Here is a 25,638-nt window from a genome sequence, read left to right on the forward strand (position 1 = left end):
AAACTATGGATACCTAGACACCTTTTATATATTAAAAATTCATTATTTATTTCTAAAATTCTCTTTTTCACAATGATTACAGAAATCATTTCAATACAATGGTTATTCAAAACTATATTTTCGCCCGCCGCACATGACCCCACTCGCATTGGTCAACACGAGCCTCATGCGAGAGGTGTAGTTTCAAATCTATGGGAACCTGCAGATCACCGCATGTGCGGACGCACGCGAGTCCACCAATCTCAGCGACACATTGATGTAGGCGCGTGAACCAGTGCGAGTAGGGTCATGTGCGGCGGGCGTTTCACTGAGGCTTCTGTACGTATTAAAAGTATTGATACCAAGTACCCAATCAATGTATACCATACATGATACTTCAGGTATCGGATACTCAGAGGCTTCCATGTTACACATCTCTACTTCTAACATTGCGCAAAGATTAACAGGTTATATAATAAATTATTTTAGTTAGGTGTCCGACATCGACCATATCAATAAAGTTTTTAGAAGAATTTGGTGTTTGTGACATGTTGTAAAGAAAAGTTGTCATCCTGTAAGTGTAGAGCTGTTTCTACTATAACCAACGTTTGGCCTATGAGTTTGACAGTATTGGATACTACATATATTAATTGAATAAAGTGGGCCGATCCCGGAGGTACTGCAATACCGGGCCAACCCGCGACGGCGGTGGAGCAAGCCCCTAACCGCCATCAATTTCCAAAAATCAGTTTAATATACTGGCCCCGCATGCGGGGCGTATCAGATATTAAGCTGATAAGAACAGATACTACACTTTGATCTTAGCCATAGGGCCGAGAAGCGATGCGGTTTACAAGTTTTTGCACCTAGTCATTGAACAATGTTATGTACTTCTGAGTAATATAGTGCAGGTAAGAGTAGTAAATGCCCTCTAGTGATAATAAAAGGTAATTTAGTGCTGAAATGTTTAGTTTCCGAATTTTATGACTCAGGTAGTTTAGTGTTCGTAGGAAGGCAACCCAAATTATACTTTTAATACGCATCAGTACATGTTTGGCATAAAAATTCTAATTGTGAACGGTTAACGTTTGAAAATAAAAACGACTTCAGATGGCAATTCCACCTGAATTTGAAACTAGAAATTATCTAATTATTAAAATGTATGTGATATATCTAGCTCTTCAAACTGAGTGATATTCGTGTATGAATCATCCTACAGATCGGAAATTGTTATGTGATATTTGAGTGCGGACTTCTAAGTAAACCATTCCTTCATCAGACAGCTTTGTTGTTCCTTCAGATTTTTGTTCAATTAGAATTGAATATCAATCTGTTTACAATCTTTCGTAATATCAAATGCGATTTATTCAAATCTCCACTTTTTTAATATATACATAAATAGCAATTGTTTCGCTATACGATAGATCCTTCAGATTTCTTACATTTTGAATAAATATCGTCTAATTTTTCCGATATAAAATTTAATATGGGATAATGCGCATGCGCAAAATATTTACTGAAGAAGCCTTTTTCTTTCATATTTCCACTTGACGCCAATCTAATCATCAAATGCATCTTGCATCAATCAAAACGAAACATATTAATTATATGATCCGGGACAGCGCGTACGCAGTCCCGACTACCAAAAATTACGCGCCCGAGTTATACGCATTAGGTATAATCGCAGAGGTCAGCCCGATCGCAGTGCAATGAAAGGGCCTCACTCCGGGGGAACCGCCTTGTTGATCACGGTAACCCCTACGCCAGGTAAGTATGAATTGTGCAGCTCGATTTGGGGTCATACGTCATTTCGAAAGCCATTTTAGAGACATATAAAGACGGTGGCGCCATCTTTAGGGAAAGATCCTTTTGGGATTTGGGACCAAAGTCCCAAGACCCAAATCACCAAAAACAATAAAATTACATCATTTCTACAATGTTTAGCTATTCACCTAACGTTTCCACATTGTGCTTTCACCTTGTCGAATTCACGTAATATATCTCATTCGTTGTCTCAGTCATATAACATCATCTTGATAATATTTATTTACATTTTTTTATTATCCAACACTATTAAGATCACCCACTATTCACCAGATATGGCATCAAAATTTAATAGCCCAATTTTATCGGACTATTGTGCTGTTGATACTCATCAAGTTTTATTAGAATTTTCAGAAATCTGCATTTATTCTTCCCACAGATTTTCTTATTTCTAAATTTTTTTGATTATTTCTCTCGAAACAAACAAAACAATTTTTTTTGTTCTAACAACATTCCATCTACTTTCCATATCATCCATTTCCATTTTTGGACAATTATCTTTATCTCTTCACAATAACTGCATTTGGGAATTTTTTGTTCTCGAGTAGTGAGCACTCGTTCTGTTCTGCTTGCTGTCAAGGACGCCGATAGGTCGCAATTAAGATCCCTAGAAACCATGATGTGTGCACTGATTCGACTTTTTTTCAGACTTTTTCAGATATTCCTAGTATTGTAATTTGGATAATTATTTACGTAGGTTTCAACTGAGTAGAGATAGTATATATCCTAGGAAGAGTGTCAGATTTTCTACTGAAATTGGAGTATCGGATACTCCATTCTAAAAACTATGGATACCTAGACACCTTTTATATATTAAAAATTCATTATTTATTTCTAAAATTCTCTTTTTCACAATGATTACAGAAATCATTTCAATACAATGGTTATTCAAAACTATATTTTCGCCCGCCGCACATGACCCCACTCGCATTGGTCAACACGAGCCTCATGCGAGAGGTGTAGTTTCAAATCTATGGGAACCTGCAGATCACCGCATGTGCGGACGCACGCGAGTCCACCAATCTCAGTGACACATTGATGTAGGCGCGTGAACCAGTGCGAGTAGGGTCATGTGCGGCGGGCGTTTCACTGAGGCTTCTGTACGTATTAAAAGTATTGATACCAAGTACCCAATCAATGTATACCATACATGATACTTCAGGTATCGGATACTCAGAGGCTTCCATGTTACACATCTCTACTTCTAACATTGCGCAAAGATTAACAGGTTATATAATAAATTATTTTAGTTAGGTGTCCGACATCGACCATATCAATAAAGTTTTTAGAAGAATTTGGTGTTTGTGACATGTTGTAAAGAAAAGTTGTCATCCTGTAAGTGTAGAGCTGTTTCTACTATAACCAACGTTTGACCTATGAGTTTGACAGTATTGGATACTACATATATTAATTGAATAAAGTGGGCCGATCCCGGAGGTACTGCAATACCGGGCCAACCCGCGACGGCGGTGGAGCAAGCCCCTAACCGCCATCAATTTCCAAAAATCAGTTTAATATACTGGCCCCGCATGCGGGGCGTATCAGATATTAAGCTGATAAGAACAGATACTACACTTTGATCTTAGCCATAGGGCCGAGAAGCGATGCGGTTTACAAGTTTTTGCACCTAGTCATTGAACAATGTTATGTACTTCTGAGTAATATAGTGCAGGTAAGAGTAGTAAATGCCCTCTAGTGATAATAAAAGGTAATTTAGTGCTGAAATGTTTAGTTTCCGAATTTTATGACTCAGGTAGTTTAGTGTTCGTAGGAAGGCAACCCAAATTATACTTTTAATACGCATCAGTACATGTTTGGCATAAAAATTCTAATTGTGAACGGTTAACGTTTGAAAATAAAAACGACTTCAGATGGCAATTCCACCTGAATTTGAAACTAGAAATTATCTAATTATTAAAATGTATGTGATATATCTAGCTCTTCAAACTGAGTGATATTCGTGTATGAATCATCCTACAGATCGGAAATTGTTATGTGATATTTGAGTGCGGACTTCTAAGTAAACCATTCCTTCACCAGACAGCTTTGTTGTTCCTTCAGATTTTTGTTCAATTAGAATTGAATATCAATCTGTTTACAATCTTTCGTAATATCAAATGCGGAACCTGCAGATCACCGCATGTGCGGACGCACGCGAGTCCACCAATCTCAGTGACACATTGATGTAGGCGCGTGAACCAGTGCGAGTAGGGTCATGTGCGGCGGGCGTTTCACTGAGGCTTCTGTACGTATTAAAAGTATTGATACCAAGTACCCAATCAATGTATACCATACATGATACTTCAGGTATCGGATACTCAGAGGCTTCCATGTTACACATCTCTACTTCTAACATTGCGCAAAGATTAACAGGTTATATAATAAATTATTTTTAGTTATATTAAATGCTATATCATAAGATATAGCCGCCAAAAATTGGTTATAGACTCATTAGAGTTATCCCTCCCCACGGAAATCTTTAGTAAAAGGCGAAAGATTTATTCGCAACTGAGGAGAGATCAGAGTGATTGTTAGGTTGTTTAGGCGCTGCTATACGCTGACGTGTTCCGTATTTTTGAGTTATATATAACGCCAATTTTATAAAATACGAGTATTCAAGATTGATCGGAAAAGTTTAAATATAAGATTTTCAATAGGAAATAGGAAGCTCAATTTTGTGCTATAATATCATCACAGCATTTGAAAAATTAATTGATAAATACTTTTTACTGCATCACGTGTTGCCATCTTATGGATGTAAGGTAAATAATTGCAGAGTGTCCTACGCTAAACTTCAAACTCTATTATGAATAGACTTATATTCTAATCCAGTGGTTCCGAATCAGTTTTTTCGTAGACTCCTTTCATAGCTTTACTGCTTTCGGTAGATTCATCAAGAACTTCCTTTTTTTTAATTGGAGAATAGCTTGGAAACCAAGAAAGGCTATAAAATTGAATTCATGAAAATTTCTTGCGATGATAGGATAGGTGTCTTCTACCAATATCAGAAGGTTATAAATAAACTAAATTTTCGTATACTAAATCATAAGATATAGCCTCCAAAAATTGAATATAAACTAATGGGAGTCATAATTAGATGATGAGATATGTGCCTTCTATATAGAGATGTGTAAAAAGTATTCATCCTAGGAAAAGTATGAGATATTCTACTGAAATTCCAGTATCGGATTCTCTATTCTAAAAACTATGGATACCTAGATACCTTTCATACACACTGAATAAAGATAGTAATTCCATACAATGGTTTTTTTAAATCTATAATTCAAGTGTAGCTTTTGTACGTATCAATTTGGATACCAAGTATACAATTAATGTATCCTATACATAATACTTCAGCACTCGATAATTAAGGCTGCTGAGAAGTATACAAATTGCACATCATCATAATTAAGCATTGTGGAGTGCTTATGCTACAGTTTCAAGAAAACATATTTATTATATGATCCGGGACAGCGCGTACGCAGTCCCGACTACCAAAAATTACGCGCCCGAGTTATACGCATTAGGTATAATCGCAGAGGTCAGCCCGATCGCAGTGCAATGAAAGGGCCTCACTCCGGGGGAACCGCCTTGTTGATCACGGTAACCCCTACGCCAGGTAAGTATGAATTGTGCAGCTCGATTTGGGGTCATACGTCATTTCGAAAGCCATTTTAGAGACATATAAAGACGGTGGCGCCATCTTTAGGAAAAGTTTCTTCGGCAAAAAAAAAGTTGGACTATGAGTCCGAATGAATATATCAGGAATACTGTTAAAAATGACTAAATACAAATCTGTTAAATAAGATAAAAAACATCAGAAACCAAGACATAATAACCAGGCATAGCTAGAGTTGAAAGAACTAATTTTCAGCTAGAGTTGAAAGAACTAATTTTTAGCTAGAGTTGAAAGAATTCATTTTTCTTAAGAGGTCTACAGGTCATTTCTTTATGAACATACGCCATCATATCTATACCTCTATCCGTAAGTGATATTGAATATTGTGGAAAAGAGTTAGGTGTCCGACATCGACCATATCAATAAAGTTTTTAGAAGAATTTGGTGTTTGTGACATGTTGTAAAGAAAAGTTGTCATCCTGTAAGTGTAGAGCTGTTTCTACTATAACCAACGTTTGGCCTATGAGTTTGACAGTATTGGATACTACATATATTAATTGAATAAAGTGGGCCGATCCCGGAGGTACTGCAATACCGGGCCAACCCGCGACGGCGGTGGAGCAAGCCCCTAACCGCCATCAATTTCCAAAAATCAGTTTAATATACTGGCCCCGCATGCGGGGCGTATCAGATATTAAGCTGATAAGAACAGATACTACACTTTGATCTTAGCCATAGGGCCGAGAAGCGATGCGGTTTACAAGTTTTTGCACCTAGTCATTGAACAATGTTATGTACTTCTGAGTAATATAGTGCAGGTAAGAGTAGTAAATGCCCTCTAGTGATAATAAAAGGTAATTTAGTGCTGAAATGTTTAGTTTCCGAATTTTATGACTCAGGTAGTTTAGTGTTCGTAGGAAGGCAACCCAAATTATACTTTTAATACGCATCAGTACATGTTTGGCATAAAAATTCTAATTGTGAACGGTTAACGTTTGAAAATAAAAACGACTTCAGATGGCAATTCCACCTGAATATGAAACTAGAAATTATCTAATTATTAAAATGTATGTGATATATCTAGCTCTTCAAACTGAGTGATATTCGTGTATGAATCATCCTACAGATCGGAAATTGTTATGTGATATTTGAGTGCGGACTTCTAAGTAAACCATTCCTTCATCAGACAGCTTTGTTGTTCCTTCAGATTTTTGTTCAATTAGAATTGAATATCAATCTGTTTACAATCTTTCGTAATATCAAATGCGATTTATTCAAATCTCCACTTTTTTAATATATACATAAATAGCAATTGTTTCGCTATACGATAGATCCTTCAGATTTCTTACATTTTGAATAAATATCGTCTAATTTTTCCGATATAAAATTTAATATGGGATAATGCGCATGCGCAAAATATTTACTGAAGAAGCCTTTTTCTTTCATATTTCCACTTGACGCCAATCTAATCATCAAATGCATCTTGCATCAATCAAAACGAAACATATTAATTATATGATCCGGGACAGCGCGTACGCAGTCCCGACTACCAAAAATTACGCGCCCGAGTTATACGCATTAGGTATAATCGCAGAGGTCAGCCCGATCGCAGTGCAATGAAAGGGCCTCACTCCGGGGGAACCGCCTTGTTGATCACGGTAACCCCTACGCCAGGTAAGTATGAATTGTGCAGCTCGATTTGGGGTCATACGTCATTTCGAAAGCCATTTTAGAGACATATAAAGACGGTGGCGCCATCTTTAGGGAAAGATCCTTTTGGGATTTGGGACCAAAGTCCCAAGACCCAAATTACCAAAAACAATAAAATTACATCATTTCTACAATGTTTAGCTATTCACCTAACGTTTCCACATTGTGCTTTCACCTTGTCGAATTCACGTAATATATCTCATTCGTTGTCTCAGTCATATAACATCATCTTGATAATATTTATTTACATTTTTTTATTATCCAACACTATTAAGATCACCCACTATTCACCAGATATGGCATCAAAATTTAATAGCCCAATTTTATCGGACTATTGTGCTGTTGATACTCATCAAGTTTTATTAGAATTTTCAGAAATCTGCATTTATTCTTCCCACAGATTTTCTTATTTCTAAATTTTTTTGATTATTTCTCTCGAAACAAACAAAACAATTTTTTTTGTTCTAACAACATTCCATCTACTTTCCATTTCATCCATTTCCATTTTTGGACAATTATCTTTATCTCTTCACAATAACTGCATTTGGGAATTTTTTGTTCTCGAGTAGTGAGCACTCGTTCTGTTCTGCTTGCTGTCAAGGACGCCGATAGGTCGCAATTAAGATCCCTAGAAACCATGATGTGTGCACTGATTCGACTTTTTTTCAGACTTTTTCAGATATTCCTAGTATTGTAATTTGGATAATTATTTACGTAGGTTTCAACTGAGTAGAGATAGTATATATCCTAGGAAGAGTGTCAGATTTTCTACTGAAATTGGAGTATCGGATACTCCATTCTAAAAACTATGGATACCTAGACACCTTTTATATATTAAAAATTCATTATTTATTTCTAAAATTCTCTTTTTCACAATGATTACAGAAATCATTTCAATACAATGGTTATTCAAAACTATATTTTCGCCCGCCGCACATGACCCCACTCGCATTGGTCAACACGAGCCTCATGCGAGAGGTGTAGTTTCAAATCTATGGGAACCTGCAGATCACCGCATGTGCGGACGCACGCGAGTCCACCAATCTCAGTGACACATTGATGTAGGCGCGTGAACCAGTGCGAGTAGGGTCATGTGCGGCGGGCGTTTCACTGAGGCTTCTGTACGTATTAAAAGTATTGATACCAAGTACCCAATCAATGTATACCATACATGATACTTCAGGTATCGGATACTCAGAGGCTTCCATGTTACACATCTCTACTTCTAACATTGCGCAAAGATTAACAGGTTATATGATAAATTATTTTAGTTAGGTGTCCGACATCGACCATATCAATAAAGTTTTTAGAAGAATTTGGTGTTTGTGACATGTTGTAAAGAAAAGTTGTCATCCTGTAAGTGTAGAGCTGTTTCTACTATAACCAACGTTTGGCCTATGAGTTTGACAGTATTGGATACTACATATATTAATTGAATAAAGTGGGCCGATCCCGGAGGTACTGCAATACCGGGCCAACCCGCGACGGCGGTGGAGCAAGCCCCTAACCGCCATCAATTTCCAAAAATCAGTTTAATATACTGGCCCCGCATGCGGGGCGTATCAGATATTAAGCTGATAAGAACAGATTGATACTTTTATTAATAAATAATCTTACAAGTTCTACAGTTTCTTACAAGTTATAAAATTTGTTTTTCCAACAGGGATTACTAACCTGGTATAATCAGTATATAATTCAAAATAATTTACGTCAATAAACAGTCAAAGTTTAAGAATTTCATATCAAACATAAAAAATGGTATAATCTCACATTAGACTAGATAAAATCTCATAAAAAACTAATCAACATCAACAGACCATATCACAGACAATTAAATATCACACATCGCCTCTGGCATATTTGTATATGAATAAATTGAAAGAAGGGAAAAAAAAAATTATGTCACAGATTAAAAAAACTTGCCAAACAATAACATATCCTATCACAGGCTTATATATCACAGTTGAATCTCAAATACAGGTATAGGAATAGGAACTAGAAATGAAACACTCTACGCAAGTAAATTCAGGTATACTGTCTCACCCCAGTGACGTGCTCGATGTATATATCCCGGGACCATCTGATGACGTCACTACACATCAATCGACGCATCAAGGTGGCGTATTTAAGGGACGTACCACATCTCCTCAGGACGGCCTCATTCTCCTGGTCCCACGTACCCAAGGCTCCAACAATCAGTGCATCCACCGTCGTTTCAAAACCCTGAGCTCTCAAGTCCTCGGCAAGGCCAGCGTACTTCTCTAATTTAAGCTCCCTTGCTCTGATGAGGGCTTGAGGCTCGTTTTCAAATGGGATCGTTACATCAATGATGGCGACTCTGGACTCTGACTCATTGATGATGACGATGTCGGGCCTCAAGTTGGAGGCAACCAGGGGGACCTGCCTGTTCACATGTACAGTCCCCATCCTGTCCGGGATAGACTTGACCAGTCTATCCTGAACGGCGTTGTGTCTTTTCTGCCACGCCGCTGAGTGAATTCTACAGTGATTCAACACGTGTGGCAGAGTTTCTGGTTGGTCTTGACACCTCCGACATCGCCTGTCTCCACTCCCGAACCTTCGAGTGGCATTGAGGGGGACGCAGTCCAGTCTGGCTCTGTGAATGAAGCGCCAGTCGCAAAATCTGGTGGCGAATCCGCTCCTCGTGAAGTGATTGCTGGCGGCACTCCTCGAGAAGCACTTGAATGTTTTACCCTGGTCCGGTTTTCGACACAGGGATGACGCATACATATTTCTCACCGCGTCCTTGAGTCTCCACTCAAGATTCTGACGAGTTATCGTCTGGCCATCCGGTGCATTGTTCCCCCCAATCTGGATGGACAGGAATGAATCGGTGGTAGTCCATCCCATCTCCAGTCTTTTCGAGAGTCTTCTCGTCGCGTTTCTCGCTCTTGACCATAGCGACGAGATGTCGCCACCATCTCTGCCGAACTCTCCCTCAAGGTCTCCCGACAAATAACGGGCCAGGTCGTCGACCGATGGGACACGGCCTATCCGGCGCTGGACCACCTCCCGGAGTTGACTGTTGGCGGTGTCGCGGACGAGGGCCTCGGGACAGGTCAGCATCTTGAAGGCCTGAACAATAGATGCGACCTCGACCAGGTCCGTCATCGGCAGAATTCCAGCGCCGCCCCTCTTCATCGGCACGTATAATATCTCTGGGCTGGCTCTCTGTGGGAGGTTCATCCAGGATTTCAGGGCTCTTTTCACCCGCTTGTCAAGCACCCCAAGTCGGCTCTTCTGGACATGACAACCCCTCAGGACAAAGGAGACTCTTGGCAGGATGAAAGTGCTGAGGGCATCGATTTTCTGCCACGGCGCCAACAGAGATTCGTCAAGCTTTTGTAGATCTCTGGTCATCCTGTCGATGGTGTCCTCGGGAGACTGGTCGACGTGGTAGCCCGTCGGAATTCCCAGGTGCTCGTAGGCCTGACCTTCCTCCAGGGCTGGGAACTGTTTACCCTGTATCGAGTAACTGAGCTCACGGCAGGTATGTCTGCGCCGGCAGTCCAAGGTGAGGGACGCGCACTTTCCGGGTTTAAAGGTGAGGCCACAGGCAGCTGCTGTCTCTCCAACGCAGTCAAGGACGATCTGCAGATCTTCGGGTGTGTCGGATACCAGCACTAGATCGTCCGCATAGGCCAAAATGACGAAGTTGTTGTCGTCTATTTTGTAGCCCATTCCGGTGTTGATAGCAGCCCGTAACACAGGTTCCAGTGCGATGTTAAAGATTATGGGGCTGAGTGGGCAACCCTGTCGCACTCCTGCACGAACCGAAAATGGCCTGGACTCACCCTGCGGAGTTTTGATGGTGGAGGAGCTGGTATTATAAATATTCCGTATCAGCTCCAATGCTTGCCGGTTCAAACCCATTGTCTCAAGGGTACTGTATATGTGGCCGTGGGGCACCGAGGAGAAGGCATTCGCCAAGTCAAGCCAAGCGACGGCACAACGTCTCCCCTTCCGTCTTGTGGTGTCGAGGATGCTCTGCAGAATGAAATTATGTTCATAGCAACCCTCATATTGGCCAAATCCCTTCTGCGTAGGTGTTATAAGATTGTTCCCCATAGCCCAGGAGGTAATTCTGGCTGAGAGGCAGGAGGTGAACAACTTATACAGGCATGAGCAAAGAGAAATAGGGCGCCAGCTGTTGGGATCGTCTCGAGGGCCCTTTTTATGAATCAGCACTATTGATGCCGAGCGCCATGCTTCAGGGATGCTCCTCAGGGCGAGGACCTTATTGAAAAGAGCTGCCATCACCAGACACTGGGGGTCAAGCTTCTTCAGGGCACCGTAGAAGACACCGTCCTTTCCGGGGGCGGTGTTCGATGTTCTCCGCAGTCTAGTCATGACCTCGGCCTCAGTAAATGGGGAGATGATATCTTCATCATCAGGGGCACGTGGAAGTCCTATACCGTGTGGCCGTAAGTCAGCAGCTTGATGGGCACCGCCGAGGTGTTCTATAAGGCGCTCAGGGTTGATCGAGCAATACTCCTCGCCGCCCTGATCACCTATGATCTTCTTAAAGGCCCTGCTCCTGTTGTTCCGGTAAGATCTCTGGATGGCTGATGCAGCTATGGGATCGTAACGTCTCGGGGTGTTCCTTGGACGAGGCGGACGAGGTGGACGAGGAGGCCTGGCGTCTCCAGCATTCTCACGCCGTGGACGGGCCGATTTTTCAACGATCTCCGTCGCCAATCTATCGTTGGTGGCGGTGAGATCATCCGCGTCACATATGCCGCTGATCCATTGGAGCCACCTCTGCTGGTTCTCAGTGGGCTTCTTCGCATCCACTGGGTGGAACTCATCAGGTTGAAGAGGAGTCTCCTGCATAGGTGGTGGTGGTGGTGGACCCAATCTGGATGGACAGGAATGAGTTGGTGGTAGTCCATCCCATCTCCAGTCTTTTTGAGAGTCTTCTCGTCGCGTTTCTCGTAGACTCCCAGGTAGTTCATTGTCAGCTGGGGGACCGTTCAATGGTGGCGTCGGGACGGGTTCTTCCAGTGCAATCGTCGTGGGAGGCACTCGAACTGGTCTTCTGAGTGCTCTGGGTCTCATGACTCTTGGGGCCGACTCCATGTTATCGGCAGGTGGTGGTGGTACATGGGGAGCCTCCGATGGTGGAACACTTGACTGGGGGTGAGTCCTGGTTTGGTGTGCCTTGACCTGCTTGATGGTTCCAATTTCCTCCAGGCACATCCTACATCTGAAGGTGATCGACCTGTCGTGATGCCTCTTGAGATGTTTATTGAGGTCGTTGTGGTTCTGATATATCCTAGGTGGCATAATCTCACAGTAATCACAAGTAATTACCGGGGATAGTGGATATGATAGAACGTGGTGTTCCATTGTTTACAAACAATGTATCAAAATATTCAAACAAATGTTCCTAAATCGTGAAATATCAACAAACTACACTTTGATCTTAGCCATAGGGCCGAGAAGCGATGCGGTTTACAAGTTTTTGCACCTAGTCATTGAACAATGTTATGTACTTCTGAGTAATATAGTGCAGGTAAGAGTAGTAAATGCCCTCTAGTGATAATAAAAGGTAATTTAGTGCTGAAATGTTTAGTTTCCGAATTTTATGACTCAGGTAGTTTAGTGTTCGTAGGAAGGCAACCCAAATTATACTTTTAATACGCATCAGTACATGTTTGGCATAAAAATTCTAATTGTGAACGGTTAACGTTTGAAAATAAAAACGACTTCAGATGGCAATTCCACCTGAATTTGAAACTAGAAATTATCTAATTATTAAAATGTATGTGATATATCTAGCTCTTCAAACTGAGTGATATTCGTGTATGAATCATCCTACAGATCGGAAATTGTTATGTGATATTTGAGTGCGGACTTCTAAGTAAACCATTCCTTCACCAGACAGCTTTGTTGTTCCTTCAGATTTTTGTTCAATTAGAATTGAATATCAATCTGTTTACAATCTTTCGTAATATCAAATGCGGAACCTGCAGATCACCGCATGTGCGGACGCACGCGAGTCCACCAATCTCAGTGACACATTGATGTAGGCGCGTGAACCAGTGCGAGTAGGGTCATGTGCGGCGGGCGTTTCACTGAGGCTTCTGTACGTATTAAAAGTATTGATACCAAGTACCCAATCAATGTATACCATACATGATACTTCAGGTATCGGATACTCAGAGGCTTCCATGTTACACATCTCTACTTCTAACATTGCGCAAAGATTAACAGGTTATATAATAAATTATTTTTAGTTATATTAAATGCTATATCATAAGATATAGCCGCCAAAAATTGGTTATAGACTCATTAGAGTTATCCCTCCCCACGGAAATCTTTAGTAAAAGGCGAAAGATTTATTCGCAACTGAGGAGAGATCAGAGTGATTGTTAGGTTGTTTAGGCGCTGCTATACGCTGACGTGTTCCGTATTTTTGAGTTATATATAACGCCAATTTTATAAAATACGAGTATTCAAGATTGATCGGAAAAGTTTAAATATAAGATTTTCAATAGGAAATAGGAAGCTCAATTTTGTGCTATAATATCATCACAGCATTTGAAAAATTAATTGATAAATACTTTTTACTGCATCACGTGTTGCCATCTTATGGATGTAAGGTAAATAATTGCAGAGTGTCCTACGCTAAACTTCAAACTCTATTATGAATAGACTTATATTCTAATCCAGTGGTTCCGAATCAGTTTTTTCGTAGACTCCTTTCATAGCTTTACTGCTTTCGGTAGATTCATCAAGAACTTCCTTTTTTTTAATTGGAGAATAGCTTGGAAACCAAGAAAGGCTATAAAATTGAATTCATGAAAATTTCTTGCGATGATAGGATAGGTGTCTTCTACCAATATCAGAAGGTTATAAATAAACTAAATTTTCGTATACTAAATCATAAGATATAGCCTCCAAAAATTGAATATAAACTAATGGGAGTCATAATTAGATGATGAGATATGAGCCTTCTATATAGAGATGTGTAAAAAGTATTCATCCTAGGAAAAGTATGAGATATTCTACTGAAATTCCAGTATCGGATTCTCTATTCTAAAAACTATGGATACCTAGATACCTTTCATACACACTGAATAAAGATAGTAATTCCATACAATGGTTTTTTTAAATCTATAATTCAAGTGTAGCTTTTGTACGTATCAATTTGGATACCAAGTATACAATTAATGTATCCTATACATAATACTTCAGCACTCGATAATTAAGGCTGCTGAGAAGTATACAAATTGCACATCATCATAATTAAGCATTGTGGAGTGCTTATGCTACAGTTTAAAGAAAACATATTTATTATATGATCCGGGACAGCGCGTACGCAGTCCCGACTACCAAAAATTACGCGCCCGAGTTATACGCATTAGGTATAATCGCAGAGGTCAGCCCGATCGCAGTGCAATGAAAGGGCCTCACTCCGGGGGAACCGCCTTGTTGATCACGGTAACCCCTACGCCAGGTAAGTATGAATTGTGCAGCTCGATTTGGGGTCATACGTCATTTCGAAAGCCATTTTAGAGACATATAAAGACGGTGGCGCCATCTTTAGGAAAAGTTTCTTCGGCAAAAAAAAAGTTGGACTATGAGTCCGAATGAATATATCAGGAATACTGTTAAAAATGACTAAATACAAATCTGTTAAATAAGATAAAAAACATCAGAAACCAAGACATAATAACCAGGCATAGCTAGAGTTGAAAGAACTAATTTTCAGCTAGAGTTGAAAGAACTAATTTTTAGCTAGAGTTGAAAGAATTCATTTTTCTTAAGAGGTCTACAGGTCATTTCTTTATGAACATACGCCATCATATCTATACCTCTATCCGTAAGTGATATTGAATATTGTGGAAAAGAGTTAGGTGTCCGACATCGACCATATCAATAAAGTTTTTAGAAGAATTTGGTGTTTGTGACATGTTGTAAAGAAAAGTTGTCATCCTGTAAGTGTAGAGCTGTTTCTACTATAACCAACGTTTGGCCTATGAGTTTGACAGTATTGGATACTACATATATTAATTGAATAAAGTGGGCCGATCCCGGAGGTACTGCAATACCGGGCCAACCCGCGACGGCGGTGGAGCAAGCCCCTAACCGCCATCAATTTCCAAAAATCAGTTTAATATACTGGCCCCGCATGCGGGGCGTATCAGATATTAAGCTGATAAGAACAGATACTACACTTTGATCTTAGCCATAGGGCCGAGAAGCGATGCGGTTTACAAGTTTTTGCACCTAGTCATTGAACAATGTTATGTACTTCTGAGTAATATAGTGCAGGTAAGAGTAGTAAATGCCCTCTAGTGATAATAAAAGGTAATTTAGTGCTGAAATGTTTAGTTTCCGAATTTTATGACTCAGGTAGTTTAGTGTTCGTAGGAAGGCAACCCAAATTATACTTTTAATACGCATCAGTACATGTTTGGCATAAAAATTCTAATTGTGAACGGTTAACGTTTGAAAATAAAAACGACTTCAGATGGCAATTCCACCTGAATTTGAAACTAGAAATTATCTAATTATTAAAATGTATGTGATATATCTAGCTCTTCAAACTGAGTGATATTCGTGTATGAATCATCCTACAGATCGGAAATTGTTATGTGATATTTGAGTGCGGACTTCTAAGTAAACCATTCCTTCATCAGACAGCTTTGTTGTTCCTTCAGATTTTTGTTCAATTAGAATTGAATATCAATCTGTTTACAATCTTTCGTAATATCAAATGCGATTTATTCAAATCTCCACTTTTTTAATATATACATAAATAGCAATTGTTTCGCTATACGATAGATCCTTCAGATTTCTTACATTTTGAATAAATATCGTCTAATTTTTCCGATATAAAATTTAATATGGGATAATGCGCATGCGCAAAATATTTACTGAAGAAGCCTTTTTCTTTCATATTTCCACTTGACGCCAATCTAATCATCAAATGCATCTTGCATCAATCAAAACGAAACATATTAATTATATGATCCGGGACAGCGCGTACGCAGTCCCGACTACCAAAAATTACGCGCCCGAGTTATACGCATTAGGTATAATCGCAGAGGTCAGCCCGATCGCAGTGCAATGAAAGGGCCTCACTCCGGGGGAACCGCCTTGTTGATCACGGTAACCCCTACGCCAGGTAAGTATGAATTGTGCAGCTCGATTTGGGGTCATACGTCATTTCGAAAGCCATTTTAGAGACATATAAAGACGGTGGCGCCATCTTTAGGGAAAGATCCTTTTGGGATTTGGGACCAAAGTCCCAAGACCCAAATCACCAAAAACAATAAAATTACATCATTTCTACAATGTTTAGCTATTCACCTAACGTTTCCACATTGTGCTTTCACCTTGTCGAATTCACGTAATATATCTCATTCGTTGTCTCAGTCATATAACATCATCTTGATAATATTTATTTACATTTTTTTATTATCCAACACTATTAAGATCACCCACTATTCACCAGATATGGCATCAAAATTTAATAGCCCAATTTTATCGGACTATTGTGCTGTTGATACTCATCAAGTTTTATTAGAATTTTCAGAAATCTGCATTTATTCTTCCCACAGATTTTCTTATTTCTAAATTTTTTTGATTATTTCTCTCGAAACAAACAAAACAATTTTTCTTGTTCTAACAACATTCCATCTACTTTCCATATCATCCATTTCCACTTTTGGACAATTATCTTTATCTCTTCACAATAACTGCATTTGGGAATTTTTTGTTCTCGAGTAGTGAGCACTCGTTCTGTTCTGCTTGCTGTCAAGGACGCCGATAGGTCGCAATTAAGATCCCTAGAAACCATGATGTGTGCACTGATTCGACTTTTTTTCAGACTTTTTCAGATATTCCTAGTATTGTAATTTGGATAATTATTTACGTAGGTTTCAACTGAGTAGAGATAGTATATATCCTAGGAAGAGTGTCAGATTTTCTACTGAAATTGGAGTATCGGATACTCCATTCTAAAAACTATGGATACCTAGACACCTTTTATATATTAAAAATTCATTATTTATTTCTAAAATTCTCTTTTTCACAATGATTACAGAAATCATTTCAATACAATGGTTATTCAAAACTATATTTTCGCCCGCCGCACATGACCCCACTCGCATTGGTCAACACGAGCCTCATGCGAGAGGTGTAGTTTCAAATCTATGGGAACCTGCAGATCACCGCATGTGCGGACGCACGCGAGTCCACCAATCTCAGTGACACATTGATGTAGGCGCGTGAACCAGTGCGAGTAGGGTCATGTGCGGCGGGCGTTTCACTGAGGCTTCTGTACGTATTAAAAGTATTGATACCAAGTACCCAATCAATGTATACCATACATGATACTTCAGGTATCGGATACTCAGAGGCTTCCATGTTACACATCTCTACTTCTAACATTGCGCAAAGATTAACAGGTTATATGATAAATTATTTTAGTTAGGTGTCCGACATCGACCATATCAATAAAGTTTTTAGAAGAATTTGGTGTTTGTGACATGTTGTAAAGAAAAGTTGTCATCCTGTAAGTGTAGAGCTGTTTCTACTATAACCAACGTTTGGCCTATGAGTTTGACAGTATTGGATACTACATATATTAATTGAATAAAGTGGGCCGATCCCGGAGGTACTGCAATACCGGGCCAACCCGCGACGGCGGTGGAGCAAGCCCCTAACCGCCATCAATTTCCAAAAATCAGTTTAATATACTGGCCCCGCATGCGGGGCGTATCAGATATTAAGCTGATAAGAACAGATACTACACTTTGATCTTAGCCATAGGGCCGAGAAGCGATGCGGTTTACAAGTTTTTGCACCTAGTCATTGAACAATGTTATGTACTTCTGAGTAATATAGTGCAGGTAAGAGTAGTAAATGCCCTCTAGTGATAATAAAAGGTAATTTAGTGCTGAAATGTTTAGTTTCCGAATTTTATGACTCAGGTAGTTTAGTGTTCGTAGGAAGGCAACCCAAATTATACTTTTAATACGCATCAGTACATGTTTGGCATAAAAATTCTAATTGTGAACGGTTAACGTTTGAAAATAAAAACGACTTCAGATGGCAATTCCACCTGAATTTGAAACTAGAAATTATCTAATTATTAAAATGTATGTGATATATCTAGCTCTTCAAACTGAGTGATATTCGTGTATGAATCATCCTACAGATCGGAAATTGTTATGTGATATTTGAGTGCGGACTTCTAAGTAAACCATTCCTTCACCAGACAGCTTTGTTGTTCCTTCAGATTTTTGTTCAATTAGAATTGAATATCAATCTGTTTACAATCTTTCGTAATATCAAATGCGGAACCTGCAGATCACCGCATGTGCGGACGCACGCGAGTCCACCAATCTCAGTGACACATTGATGTAGGCGCGTGAACCAGTGCGAGTAGGGTCATGTGCGGCGGGCGTTTCACTGAGGCTTCTGTACGTATTAAAAGTATTGATACCAAGTACCCAATCAATGTATACCATACATGATACTTCAGGTATCGGATACTCAGAGGCTTCCATGTTACACATCTCTACTTCTAACATTGCGCAAAGATTAACAGGTTATATAATAAATTATTTTTAGTTATATTAAATGCTATATCATAAGATATAGCCGCCAAAAATTGGTTATAGACTCATTAGAGTTATCCCTCCCCACGGAAATCTTTAGTAAAAGGCGAAAGATTTATTCGCAACTGAGGAGAGATCAGAGTGATTGTTAGGTTGTTTAGGCGCTGCTATACGCTGACGTGTTCCGTATTTTTGAGTTATATATAACGCCAATTTTATAAAATACGAGTATTCAAGATTGATCGGAAAAGTTTAAATATAAGATTTTCAATAGGAAATAGGAAGCTCAATTTTGTGCTATAATATCATCACAGCATTTGAAAAATTAATTGATAAATACTTTTTACTGCATCACGTGTTGCCATCTTATGGATGTAAGGTAAATAATTGCAGAGTGTCCTACGCTAAACTTCAAACTCTATTATGAATAGACTTATATTCTAATCCAGTGGTTCCGAATCAGTTTTTTCGTAGACTCCTTTCATAGCTTTACTGCTTTCGGTAGATTCATCAAGAACTTCCTTTTTTTTAATTGGAGAATAGCTTGGAAACCAAGAAAGGCTATAAAATTGAATTCATGAAAATTTCTTGCGATGATAGGATAGGTGTCTTCTACCAATATCAGAAGGTTATAAATAAACTAAATTTTCGTATACTAAATCATAAGATATAGCCTCCAAAAATTGAATATAAACTAATGGGAGTCATAATTAGATGATGAGATATGAGCCTTCTATATAGAGATGTGTAAAAAGTATTCATCCTAGGAAAAGTATGAGATATTCTACTGAAATTCCAGTATCGGATTCTCTATTCTAAAAACTATGGATACCTAGATACCTTTCATACACACTGAATAAAGATAGTAATTCCATACAATGGTTTTTTTAAATCTATAATTCAAGTGTAGCTTTTGTACGTATCAATTTGGATACCAAGTATACAATTAATGTATCCTATACATAATACTTCAGCACTCGATAATTAAGGCTGCTGAGAAGTATACAAATTGCACATCATCATAATTAAGCATTGTGGAGTGCTTATGCTACAGTTTAAAGAAAACATATTTATTATATGATCCGGGACAGCGCGTACGCAGTCCCGACTACCAAAAATTACGCGCCCGAGTTATACGCATTAGGTATAATCGCAGAGGTCAGCCCGATCGCAGTGCAATGAAAGGGCCTCACTCCGGGGGAACCGCCTTGTTGATCACGGTAACCCCTACGCCAGGTAAGTATGAATTGTGCAGCTCGATTTGGGGTCATACGTCATTTCGAAAGCCATTTTAGAGACATATAAAGACGGTGGCGCCATCTTTAGGAAAAGTTTCTTCGGCAAAAAAAAAGTTGGACTATGAGTCCGAATGAATATATCAGGAATACTGTTAAAAATGACTAAATACAAATCTGTTAAATAAGATAAAAAACATCAGAAACCAAGACATAATAACCAGGCATAGCTAGAGTTGAAAGAACTAATTTTCAGCTAGAGTTGAAAGAACTAATTTTTAGCTAGAGTTGAAAGAATTCATTTTTCTTAAGAGGTCTACAGGTCATTTCTTTATGAACATACGCCATCATATCTATACCTCTATCCGTAAGTGATATTGAATATTGTGGAAAAGAGTTAGGTGTCCGACATCGACCATATCAATAAAGTTTTTAGAAGAATTTGGTGTTTGTGACATGTTGTAAAGAAAAGTTGTCATCCTGTAAGTGTAGAGCTGTTTCTACTATAACCAACGTTTGGCCTATGAGTTTGACAGTATTGGATACTACATATATTAATTGAATAAAGTGGGCCGATCCCGGAGGTACTGCAATACCGGGCCAACCCGCGACGGCGGTGGAGCAAGCCCCTAACCGCCATCAATTTCCAAAAATCAGTTTAATATACTGGCCCCGCATGCGGGGCGTATCAGATATTAAGCTGATAAGAACAGATACTACACTTTGATCTTAGCCATAGGGCCGAGAAGCGATGCGGTTTACAAGTTTTTGCACCTAGTCATTGAACAATGTTATGTACTTCTGAGTAATATAGTGCAGGTAAGAGTAGTAAATGCCCTCTAGTGATAATAAAAGGTAATTTAGTGCTGAAATGTTTAGTTTCCGAATTTTATGACTCAGGTAGTTTAGTGTTCGTAGGAAGGCAACCCAAATTATACTTTTAATACGCATCAGTACATGTTTGGCATAAAAATTCTAATTGTGAACGGTTAACGTTTGAAAATAAAAACGACTTCAGATGGCAATTCCACCTGAATTTGAAACTAGAAATTATCTAATTATTAAAATGTATGTGATATATCTAGCTCTTCAAACTGAGTGATATTCGTGTATGAATCATCCTACAGATCGGAAATTGTTATGTGATATTTGAGTGCGGACTTCTAAGTAAACCATTCCTTCATCAGACAGCTTTGTTGTTCCTTCAGATTTTTGTTCAATTAGAATTGAATATCAATCTGTTTACAATCTTTCGTAATATCAAATGCGATTTATTCAAATCTCCACTTTTTTAATATATACATAAATAGCAATTGTTTCGCTATACGATAGATCCTTCAGATTTCTTACATTTTGAATAAATATCGTCTAATTTTTCCGATATAAAATTTAATATGGGATAATGCGCATGCGCAAAATATTTACTGAAGAAGCCTTTTTCTTTCATATTTCCACTTGACGCCAATCTAATCATCAAATGCATCTTGCATCAATCAAAACGAAACATATTAATTATATGATCCGGGACAGCGCGTACGCAGTCCCGACTACCAAAAATTACGCGCCCGAGTTATACGCATTAGGTATAATCGCAGAGGTCAGCCCGATCGCAGTGCAATGAAAGGGCCTCACTCCGGGGGAACCGCCTTGTTGATCACGGTAACCCCTACGCCAGGTAAGTATGAATTGTGCAGCTCGATTTGGGGTCATACGTCATTTCGAAAGCCATTTTAGAGACATATAAAGACGGTGGCGCCATCTTTAGGGAAAGATCCTTTTGGGATTTGGGACCAAAGTCCCAAGACCCAAATCACCAAAAACAATAAAATTACATCATTTCTACAATGTTTAGCTATTCACCTAACGTTTCCACATTGTGCTTTCACCTTGTCGAATTCACGTAATATATCTCATTCGTTGTCTCAGTCATATAACATCATCTTGATAATATTTATTTACATTTTTTTATTATCCAACACTATTAAGATCACCCACTATTCACCAGATATGGCATCAAAATTTAATAGCCCAATTTTATCGGACTATTGTGCTGTTGATACTCATCAAGTTTTATTAGAATTTTCAGAAATCTGCATTTATTCTTCCCACAGATTTTCTTATTTCTAAATTTTTTTGATTATTTCTCTCGAAACAAACAAAACAATTTTTCTTGTTCTAACAACATTCCATCTACTTTCCATATCATCCATTTCCACTTTTGGACAATTATCTTTATCTCTTCACAATAACTGCATTTGGGAATTTTTTGTTCTCGAGTAGTGAGCACTCGTTCTGTTCTGCTTGCTGTCAAGGACGCCGATAGGTCGCAATTAAGATCCCTAGAAACCATGATGTGTGCACTGATTCGACTTTTTTTCAGACTTTTTCAGATATTCCTAGTATTGTAATTTGGATAATTATTTACGTAGGTTTCAACTGAGTAGAGATAGTATATATCCTAGGAAGAGTGTCAGATTTTCTACTGAAATTGGAGTATCGGATACTCCATTCTAAAAACTATGGATACCTAGACACCTTTTATATATTAAAAATTCATTATTTATTTCTAAAATTCTCTTTTTCACAATGATTACAGAAATCATTTCAATACAATGGTTATTCAAAACTATATTTTCGCCCGCCGCACATGACCCCACTCGCATTGGTCAACACGAGCCTCATGCGAGAGGTGTAGTTTCAAATCTATGGGAACCTGCAGATCACCGCATGTGCGGACGCACGCGAGTCCACCAATCTCAGTGACACATTGATGTAGGCGCGTGAACCAGTGCGAGTAGGGTCATGTGCGGCGGGCGTTTCACTGAGGCTTCTGTACGTATTAAAAGTATTGATACCAAGTACCCAATCAATGTATACCATACATGATACTTCAGGTATCGGATACTCAGAGGCTTCCATGTTACACATCTCTACTTCTAACATTGCGCAAAGATTAACAGGTTATATGATAAATTATTTTAGTTAGGTGTCCGACATCGACCATATCAATAAAGTTTTTAGAAGAATTTGGTGTTTGTGACATGTTGTAAAGAAAAGTTGTCATCCTGTAAGTGTAGAGCTGTTTCTACTATAACCAACGTTTGGCCTATGAGTTTGACAGTATTGGATACTACATATATTAATTGAATAAAGTGGGCCGATCCCGGAGGTACTGCAATACCGGGCCAACCCGCGACGGCGGTGGAGCAAGCCCCTAACCGCCATCAATTTCCAAAAATCAGTTTAATATACTGGCCCCGCATGCGGGGCGTATCAGATATTAAGCTGATAAGAACAGATACTACACTTTGATCTTAGCCATAGGGCCGAGAAGCGATGCGGTTTACAAGTTTTTGCACCTAGTCATTGAACAATGTTATGTACTTCTGAGTAATATAGTGCAGGTAAGAGTAGTAAATGCCCTCTAGTGATAATAAAAGGTAATTTAGTGCTGAAATGTTTAGTTTCCGAATTTTATGACTCAGGTAGTTTAGTGTTCGTAGGAAGGCAACCCAAATTATACTTTTAATACGCATCAGTACATGTTTGGCATAAAAATTCTAATTGTGAACGGTTAACGTTTGAAAATAAAAACGACTTCAGATGGCAATTCCACCTGAATTTGAAACTAGAAATTATCTAATTATTAAAATGTATGTGATATATCTAGCTCTTCAAACTGAGTGATATTCGTGTATGAATCATCCTACAGATCGGAAATTGTTATGTGATATTTGAGTGCGGACTTCTAAGTAAACCATTCCTTCACCAGACAGCTTTGTTGTTCCTTCAGATTTTTGTTCAATTAGAATTGAATATCAATCTGTTTACAATCTTTCGTAATATCAAATGCGGAACCTGCAGATCACCGCATGTGCGGACGCACGCGAGTCCACCAATCTCAGTGACACATTGATGTAGGCGCGTGAACCAGTGCGAGTAGGGTCATGTGCGGCGGGCGTTTCACTGAGGCTTCTGTACGTATTAAAAGTATTGATACCAAGTACCCAATCAATGTATACCATACATGATACTTCAGGTATCGGATACTCAGAGGCTTCCATGTTACACATCTCTACTTCTAACATTGCGCAAAGATTAACAGGTTATATAATAAATTATTTTTAGTTATATTAAATGCTATATCATAAGATATAGCCGCCAAAAATTGGTTATAGACTCATTAGAGTTATCCCTCCCCACGGAAATCTTTAGTAAAAGGCGAAAGATTTATTCGCAACTGAGGAGAGATCAGAGTGATTGTTAGGTTGTTTAGGCGCTGCTATACGCTGACGTGTTCCGTATTTTTGAGTTATATATAACGCCAATTTTATAAAATACGAGTATTCAAGATTGATCGGAAAAGTTTAAATATAAGATTTTCAATAGGAAATAGGAAGCTCAATTTTGTGCTATAATATCATCACAGCATTTGAAAAATTAATTGATAAATACTTTTTACTGCATCACGTGTTGCCATCTTATGGATGTAAGGTAAATAATTGCAGAGTGTCCTACGCTAAACTTCAAACTCTATTATGAATAGACTTATATTCTAATCCAGTGGTTCCGAATCAGTTTTTTCGTAGACTCCTTTCATAGCTTTACTGCTTTCGGTAGATTCATCAAGAACTTCCTTTTTTTTAATTGGAGAATAGCTTGGAAACCAAGAAAGGCTATAAAATTGAATTCATGAAAATTTCTTGCGATGATAGGATAGGTGTCTTCTACCAATATCAGAAGGTTATAAATAAACTAAATTTTCGTATACTAAATCATAAGATATAGCCTCCAAAAATTGAATATAAACTAATGGGAGTCATAATTAGATGATGAGATATGAGCCTTCTATATAGAGATGTGTAAAAAGTATTCATCCTAGGAAAAGTATGAGATATTCTACTGAAATTCCAGTATCGGATTCTCTATTCTAAAAACTATGGATACCTAGATACCTTTCATACACACTGAATAAAGATAGTAATTCCATACAATGGTTTTTTTAAATCTATAATTCAAGTGTAGCTTTTGTACGTATCAATTTGGATACCAAGTATACAATTAATGTATCCTATACATAATACTTCAGCACTCGATAATTAAGGCTGCTGAGAAGTATACAAATTGCACATCATCATAATTAAGCATTGTGGAGTGCTTATGCTACAGTTTAAAGAAAACATATTTATTATATGATCCGGGACAGCGCGTACGCAGTCCCGACTACCAAAAATTACGCGCCCGAGTTATACGCATTAGGTATAATCGCAGAGGTCAGCCCGATCGCAGTGCAATGAAAGGGCCTCACTCCGGGGGAACCGCCTTGTTGATCACGGTAACCCCTACGCCAGGTAAGTATGAATTGTGCAGCTCGATTTGGGGTCATACGTCATTTCGAAAGCCATTTTAGAGACATATAAAGACGGTGGCGCCATCTTTAGGAAAAGTTTCTTCGGCAAAAAAAAAGTTGGACTATGAGTCCGAATGAATATATCAGGAATACTGTTAAAAATGACTAAATACAAATCTGTTAAATAAGATAAAAAACATCAGAAACCAAGACATAATAACCAGGCATAGCTAGAGTTGAAAGAACTAATTTTCAGCTAGAGTTGAAAGAACTAATTTTTAGCTAGAGTTGAAAGAATTCATTTTTCTTAAGAGGTCTACAGGT

General features: G+C 38.6%; 1 protein-coding gene, 19 non-coding genes and 1 pseudogene across 20 annotated transcripts in view; all 21 read right to left on the reverse strand.

The window, feature by feature from the left end:
* Positions 1–25,638, reverse strand: part of LOC123681628 (NAD kinase-like) — a 160,694-nt gene that overhangs the window by 91,488 nt on the left and 43,568 nt on the right. The gene's annotated exons all lie outside the window — the stretch shown is intronic.
* Positions 634–824, reverse strand: LOC123683568. The gene has a single exon (XR_006748036.1). It is a non-coding gene; the product is annotated as a U2 spliceosomal RNA (small nuclear RNA).
* On the reverse strand, positions 1,593–1,754 carry LOC123683536. Its single transcript, XR_006748010.1, has one exon. It is a non-coding gene; the product is annotated as a U1 spliceosomal RNA (small nuclear RNA).
* On the reverse strand, positions 3,219–3,409 carry LOC123683570. The gene has a single exon (XR_006748038.1). It is a non-coding gene; the product is annotated as a U2 spliceosomal RNA (small nuclear RNA).
* On the reverse strand, positions 4,210–4,331 carry LOC123683527. Its single transcript, XR_006748002.1, has one exon. It is a non-coding gene; the product is annotated as a U5 spliceosomal RNA (small nuclear RNA).
* LOC123683538 lies at positions 5,269–5,430 on the reverse strand. The gene has a single exon (XR_006748012.1). It is a non-coding gene; the product is annotated as a U1 spliceosomal RNA (small nuclear RNA).
* On the reverse strand, positions 5,984–6,174 carry LOC123683571. Its single transcript, XR_006748039.1, has one exon. It is a non-coding gene; the product is annotated as a U2 spliceosomal RNA (small nuclear RNA).
* On the reverse strand, positions 6,943–7,104 carry LOC123683539. Its single transcript, XR_006748013.1, has one exon. It is a non-coding gene; the product is annotated as a U1 spliceosomal RNA (small nuclear RNA).
* LOC123683585 lies at positions 8,569–8,744 on the reverse strand (annotated as a pseudogene).
* Positions 13,403–13,524, reverse strand: LOC123683528. Its single transcript, XR_006748003.1, has one exon. It is a non-coding gene; the product is annotated as a U5 spliceosomal RNA (small nuclear RNA).
* Positions 14,462–14,623, reverse strand: LOC123683540. Its single transcript, XR_006748014.1, has one exon. It is a non-coding gene; the product is annotated as a U1 spliceosomal RNA (small nuclear RNA).
* On the reverse strand, positions 15,177–15,367 carry LOC123683572. The gene has a single exon (XR_006748040.1). It is a non-coding gene; the product is annotated as a U2 spliceosomal RNA (small nuclear RNA).
* On the reverse strand, positions 16,136–16,297 carry LOC123683541. The gene has a single exon (XR_006748015.1). It is a non-coding gene; the product is annotated as a U1 spliceosomal RNA (small nuclear RNA).
* On the reverse strand, positions 17,762–17,952 carry LOC123683573. The gene has a single exon (XR_006748041.1). It is a non-coding gene; the product is annotated as a U2 spliceosomal RNA (small nuclear RNA).
* Positions 18,753–18,874, reverse strand: LOC123683529. The gene has a single exon (XR_006748004.1). It is a non-coding gene; the product is annotated as a U5 spliceosomal RNA (small nuclear RNA).
* LOC123683542 lies at positions 19,812–19,973 on the reverse strand. Its single transcript, XR_006748016.1, has one exon. It is a non-coding gene; the product is annotated as a U1 spliceosomal RNA (small nuclear RNA).
* On the reverse strand, positions 20,527–20,717 carry LOC123683575. The gene has a single exon (XR_006748042.1). It is a non-coding gene; the product is annotated as a U2 spliceosomal RNA (small nuclear RNA).
* LOC123683544 lies at positions 21,486–21,647 on the reverse strand. Its single transcript, XR_006748017.1, has one exon. It is a non-coding gene; the product is annotated as a U1 spliceosomal RNA (small nuclear RNA).
* On the reverse strand, positions 23,112–23,302 carry LOC123683576. The gene has a single exon (XR_006748043.1). It is a non-coding gene; the product is annotated as a U2 spliceosomal RNA (small nuclear RNA).
* On the reverse strand, positions 24,103–24,224 carry LOC123683530. The gene has a single exon (XR_006748005.1). It is a non-coding gene; the product is annotated as a U5 spliceosomal RNA (small nuclear RNA).
* LOC123683545 lies at positions 25,162–25,323 on the reverse strand. The gene has a single exon (XR_006748018.1). It is a non-coding gene; the product is annotated as a U1 spliceosomal RNA (small nuclear RNA).

The sequence above is a fragment of the Harmonia axyridis genome, chromosome 6 (genome assembly GCF_914767665.1).
Source record: "Harmonia axyridis chromosome 6, icHarAxyr1.1, whole genome shotgun sequence".
NCBI lineage: Eukaryota > Metazoa > Arthropoda > Insecta > Coleoptera > Coccinellidae > Harmonia > Harmonia axyridis.